Consider the following 6,805-nt stretch of genomic DNA (forward strand, 5'->3'; position numbering starts at 1 on the left):
TAAAACGTCAACAGTCGGTCGCTAGTTTTATTCAGCACTCGATGTATTTTAGACTTCATAACTGTGAATAGAAAGCACGCTTGAAAGCCCGCAAAAGCTAGAGATTGATTGCTTTCTTAAGAATTAGTACTGTCAAATATCGGGTAACCGGTAAAGTAACCGATTATGTTTCAATACAAGTTGATCAGCCTCCCAAAGACTGGTATTGCCAACTTTACTATCATAATAAGTTATTTTAACCGGTTATACTTCGATATTTTTACTAGAATATATTGACTTAATAATGCTCAAAAAGTATTCTGGGTGTAAAATCATAAAAAATCCTAAAATCAATCTACAGTGGCAGTACCCATAATTTTAAAAAGCTCCATTTTCTTAAAAACCCATACCTTCAGTTCAGAAAAGAGCAGAAATTGTCAGGAAATGTAGACAACCATCATTAAATCGCTTTAGAGCGAAGGATCTTGAGATTTCCGATTCCTGTTCCATACTACATAATACAACGTTATATGGAACCTTGGTCTAGGTGAGATGACAACATGTCAAAACAACTTTTGTTGCTAAAGCTAACATAATCTGAGAGATTTTTTAACATATTCTTAAACCAAAGCTATTACATTGAATGAAGTTCTGTTAACCCATAGAAGGATTACTTAGAATTTGGAAAACGCATTAACTTCTACTGAAGAACACCTTCTCTCTAAAATCATGAAACTGGCAACGGCTCGAAGCTCAAAGAAACAGCTAGAAAGGTTCTGCGCGATTGTCCAGACTTCGTTTCACATTGTTGAGGGCGGTGCTTTATCAGGTTCAGTAAATTTAAATGGCTGCCTTACATACAAATTCTTCAGTTGCATTACTTTTCAGTAAAAGAGTCATATCATTCTCGTTTGAATTTCAAAGAAGTTTAAATTATCGAAAACCCAACCACAGAGTTCAACATCTAACACACAATCAAAGTTCATTCGCGCGCTCACTGTCACAACGAGGTGTCGATGGCCTTTACGTGTGGCAACGACAAATGCAATGAGTTAGCTAAGCGATCAATCGCATGGAGTGAACACTCGTTCAAGTGTCGCACTAATTAATTCAATGCTAATTTTACACGTTGAATGTCGCATTGCATTTGCATTTGCACAAGCAGACAGCTCCAGTGAACAAGGAGGTGGGAACAGCGGCAAAAACATACATATCTACAAAGGAAATATGTAGCGTCGAACAGAAAAAGCGTGTATTCACGTCGATGTGAGTATGTGGCATGTGTGAGTGGGCTACGCTGGCAATAATTCCTTCCTCGCCACTGCCGCACAGCCTCGTAATGAGTAGTAGTTATTGACGACCAGACGCACGGTGTAAAATGCCACAGCCAAGGGAGTTTGTGGTCAAGTTTTCACGCGGCAAGCTGCAAGTTTAGGGTACTTGGCATTACTAGACGTTGCTGCATGGCACAGCGCAACGACGGTACATCGCCTATTGGCGTGGCAGTTGGTGCCCACATGAATTCACGCCAATAACTGCCATGGCACGGCATACCAATCCATTCCAGCTCAGCGACGTTGCGATGTCGGATGACGACGCGGCGACGTCGTTGATGCCAACGATGGCTGTCTTTGTCACTTCTTTATTATGCAGGCATATGTTTCCGCACGTCAGACTGCATCTGTCCAGTGAACACGTACAATTGTGCACACTCATATGAATTTGCATTGCTCCAGCACGCATGTTGCACGTTACATACAAGCTGTTGCGGCGCACACATGCTCACGCGCTTATTCAATGATAGTGGCAGTGAACTAGCGCGCAGTGCTGCGGACATAGTCCATTTGTTGCGCCGCTCCACACATGTCCGAGCGCATTTATTAATCGTTCAACAGTTCACACACAGCGTTGTGACGGTGGACTCACACTGTCTTCCGCGCGCTGTAAATGGAGTTGACGCCTCAGGCGTTGTCCGAGGTAGCAACCAATTGCGCGCGTCTCTGTGCTTTGGTGACAAGAGGGATCGTGATTGTGGCATCATGTAACGCGCATTCACGCGCACTCCTTTCCAGCCGCTAGTCGTCAACCACAGGCAGTCGTCACTAAGCCGCGCGCATGTACGTTTCAGTCAGCGCGCCGCCATTTCCATTGAAGTCATCCTCAACCTCATCGTCATCGTCAAAATGTTGCCGTTGTCACCGTCTACATTGTTGCTATTGCAGCGCTTGTGATCATAAATTTTACTCAACAACATGTTCGATATTTTCTCTTCGATTTGCCGCACATTGCTTGACAATTTCGCAACAAGCGCGCACCATGACAAACAACAGCGGCGTTTTAGTAACAGCAACAACGAGCGCGCGTACAACAATTAGACGCGCCTTATATGTATGCACGCTGTTTGCTGTCGGCGCGGTACACGAACATTTGAAAAATTGTCGCATTTGCGCGTGGCCGTTTGACGTTGTTCGCGCTGCTGCTGCAACATATCAGTAACAACGCCGGCAACATGGCCGGTATTAGTGGCTAAAAAGCAATAGCCGCTTATGCAAACATTGAACGTCCGAAAGTCGCGCGCTGTATAATGTATATATTTTAATGTTGCCACACAATGTTGTTGTTGTCGCGATGCACTTGCATTTGCTGTACAGTGCCGCAGTTGGCAGCGCTTCTCCATTTACAACTAGCCTGGTGGGTGGTTGCTCATAAATAAATTTATTACAAGTTTTTCACGCTTCTTGCAGCCGAAACGAGTGCAACGGCAAAAGCGCTGGCTGCGGCACGGCAATATTCGTTACTGTTGCTGCCGTTGCATATAAATTTATTTGTCTAATTGCCTGCCGGAACGTCTGTAAGCTCATATGGTTTACTTGCTATTAGAAACCTGCTGCACGACCCACTGTGGGTGGTTTCCGGCTCTTGTTGCCTGCACGGGAAGCGCGGGTTTACGCTTGCAGAGCGTGGAGTTGGAAGTGTCTAGAGGTGGTTCTAATTAAACTCTGTGAACTAATTAAGTCGGTGATATGTACGTATTGATTGCAGAGGATTATAGGAATGGTTTCGGTTGTTCTAAGAATACTATAGAGCCCAAAAGAAATATCGCCAAGCGTCTTTTTTTCATTGGTCATTCTTTTACAAAAAAACGGAATGGAGGACTCTCTATGAAATTGTCTTTTTTCCTTAATATTGGTGTTTAGATCCGAGATATATATTTCTATTTTGGACAGGAACGGCTGGAGGCAATGCTCGTACCCCAGTTCTCTGAAGCCTGTCCTTCGCTTTACCAGTAGGATGTATTCTCGGTACCAATGCTCCCACCCCTGTTCTCTGAGGCACTTTACTAGTCCCGGAACACACGAACGGACTGGCAGTCGTCCGGAGCAAACACTGCGTCCAATGCATACTTCCCGAAGTGGCTGTGTACTAAGACACCACTCTCATTTCCATTTCCAGCTAACCAGCAGGAAATCGCTATCAAGACTTCCAGCAACTTCCGGTCAGGCTGTTATATCAGCCGCACCTAACTTGTTGAACAGACGTGCACCAAGAAACCAATTATAGGTCCTCGCGTCTGGAGTTTGCCACTGCCTTAGAAATATGAGGGGCTTGCGGGCTGTTATATCGCTTCCTCCGCTCCTGTCACTCATAGTCAAGAGTTGCTGATTCACTTAAACTTATTTCAAAAGTTATCTGCTACTACAGGCCGTCCGGCGACCTGCCGATCTCCTCGAAAGCTTTGAGCCTAGCTATGGTTCCCACGGACGATTAAATATATTCATACAAATTCAGCGTTACAATATGGATCAACTAGGTAGCTATAGACGATATCCTCTAGAATTAGTTATTCCTTCCATTTATTCCTTTCTTATGCAGATTTCTTATATTCTAAGCGGTCTTGGAATATTTTGGATTACTCTGACATCCGATAAAACTCACAAATCCACTTTCTCTATCGGTTTAAACCTTTACCTTCACTCTACTCTCTCTGTCTTATTAATTTGCTTAGTCACAGAGTATCCTAGATACCTCAACACACATCAGTTTAACAGTTTTATATACCACGAGTAATCTTTTAATTTATATTTTTTATGAGAAAAAAATCCTGCACTCAACTTCACTGCACCCAACGAAACCCACAAGCAAAGGAGAAACTCCATTGTTCACAGCCAATGAGTAATGTAGTAATGAAGTAGAATACACATGCGAAGCTGCCATACCTGGAAACGACACGCAGTAGCCTGATTTGCAATTTAATTCATTAGGTACGACGCAGTAATGCAAAAAGCGTTAAAAAACGGAGTAAACAAAGGCAATTTCGAGTAGCGGCTACGCTTCCGACCGGCGCAGGCAAGGCATTGAACAATTGGCTACTACGATGAAGAGTTTTTTGCGCCTTGTTGTGGGTTGCAAATTTTCGAACTTCTTTCACAAAGGTAAAACTACTGGAAGTTGGGGAAAAACTGCCAAAAAAAGTGCACAAAAACTTCAAAAAAGTACAAAAATACTTGAATTTGGCGCACAAAGCGGCACTGTGTGGATTTTTGGCAGCTAACTCGAGTTGGGAGAGAGCGTGCGGAAGCGTAAGCCGTGTATTTAGTGAATGGAAAACATGCGTCGATGGGCGGATAAGTGAATTTTTGGCTGCCGAACGGAAACGTGTGCGATCATAGGTGAATTTATTAGCTAAACTTGTACTGAGCTTCGAGCCTTGCTTTGCTTTGCACGCTTTGTTGCAATTTTGCGTGGAGAAAGCAGGCCGGCGAAGGCTTTCAGGTGCGTACAATACGCCAACAAGCCAACAACGAGCCAGCAATTGGCCAGCAAAGGAGCAGCGCTTGGCTGTGCTGTCTGCAGCGACTACAAAGAGCAGCCAAAAATTGTCTGCGCCGCAAACTTTCGCCAAAAAAGCCGTTTGCAGTGCGCTACACTGCGCTTAATATATGAAGTTTGTGTCTGGCTGCAACAACCCTCTCCTTTACTGTTCTCCCGAGCTTCCTGGAACGTGTGCGCGTGAGTGTATGCGTGTGGCAAACAATTGCAACAATTGTTGCAACACACCAGACAATTACATTAGTAAGCTTACGTGCAGCTTATGTAACAATAGACATCATCCTTATCCTTAAATGGGCTTAAAGGCAAAAATTCCTTTTGTTTGCCACACAGTGCCCGAACAACAATGCTTCGGTGCGGCAAGGCGCGCTGCTATTAAGCATGGCGTGTATGTGTGGCAGATGTGCGCTGCTTTTGTTTTCATTGATATTAACTGCTTTCTTGCTGTTGTAGTTTTGGTTAACTTCCAGCAAGGCAGCGAGGCAGCCATCCCGCCACGTGTGTATGACAAGTAGCTATAGCTTGCAACTTCAATTGAACAACTGGCACGGCAGTTTGCTACCGCTACTGTGCAACTTAGACGCAACTTTATGGACTTTACGGTATGCCAGCTTGGCGCTTAACCATACCTGTATTCCCTAACCAAGTACAGCGCAGGCCAAAAGCGACTTTGCTATTATCCACGCCAGACGAGCGTTCGATTGCTGCGCTGCTGGGTGCCTGTATGTGGCATTCAACACTAAAAATTTCGCTCTATTACCTTTATGGAGGTATATTTACTTGGATGCCAGGCATATTTTAGCCAGCCAGCGCTGACCTCTTTCTCAGTGCGCGCTGTTATACCGCTAACACGCCTTAAATGCGGCAATTCCATTGTCATTTTATGTCTCAACAACTTCGACACAAGTTCAGCGCTAATAAATCAATTAAGCGGTGCGGCGCTGTAATAGTATGTGTGTGTGGTGTGTATGTGTATTGGCAAGATAATTTAAATAAATGCCAACACAACAACAACAGCTACCACTGCTGCTACTCAGGCGCTATTGTGTTGCTAAATAGCTGGCAATATTTTCTTTTGTTTGCTGTTGCTGTTGTTGTTGCACTGGCCCAACAATACAACTTCATTAAAATTGCTGCAATGTTGTAGGTGAGCTTAGCAGTTTGTGGCAAGGGTTCAACTACAAGTATATACAAGCACAAGTCAGTCAGCCAGCCAGCCAGTGCGCTAGCTTCCAGAGGTGCTGCGTGGGCGGGCGGTCCAGCAGTATTACCAACGCCATATATGTGCGGCTATTTAAGGTAACACCAACACATACTTACACATGACATGCAAATACATGTATGTATGCTAGACTTACGTGGCCTCTCATGCTGCTCAATTTGCAGAGCAAAGCTCTTGGCGCATTTTAATGAATTTATTAGTGCAACTGACAGCCACACCCTTGCTGTAAATTAAATTGCATAGCTCTGTGCGTGTTTGCCATAAATTCTAAATGCTTTTATGCTTTTATGAAGTACTATGCAGTCACTCAAATTATCGTTTTAATAATTCTACGTCAAAACATGTTGCAACTAATTGAGTTCTAATTTGAAAAGTATATCCATTGTTTCTTTAATATTTGCCATAAGTCATGCCTTAGGTGTCGACCAAGTTTATATAAAAGAAGGAAAAGTATACAGATATGGTCGGCGGTATTTCTTATCTGCGAAATTTGGCGAGGTAAGGGTGGTTTATATAGTTTTTTAATGAACAAAAAAGTTGCCATATAGATTTAGCGCATGTTGTATGTACTCTCTCAAGGACTATTATTGCCACGATCTGGCAATTAAGTTTTAATTTTCAGAAAATGAACAGGGTTGCCACCTGTTTGGAAATAATATATGTCAAAAAAATTTCAAAGAAGTAGACAAACTATCAAAAAATAGTTAAAAACACTTTAAATTTCATATATTACTTGCGTAGGGTTGCCACTTGTTAATATTAATGCTATTAAAT

The sequence above is a fragment of the Bactrocera dorsalis genome, chromosome 5 (genome assembly GCF_023373825.1).
Source record: "Bactrocera dorsalis isolate Fly_Bdor chromosome 5, ASM2337382v1, whole genome shotgun sequence".
NCBI classification, from domain to species: domain Eukaryota; kingdom Metazoa; phylum Arthropoda; class Insecta; order Diptera; family Tephritidae; genus Bactrocera; species Bactrocera dorsalis.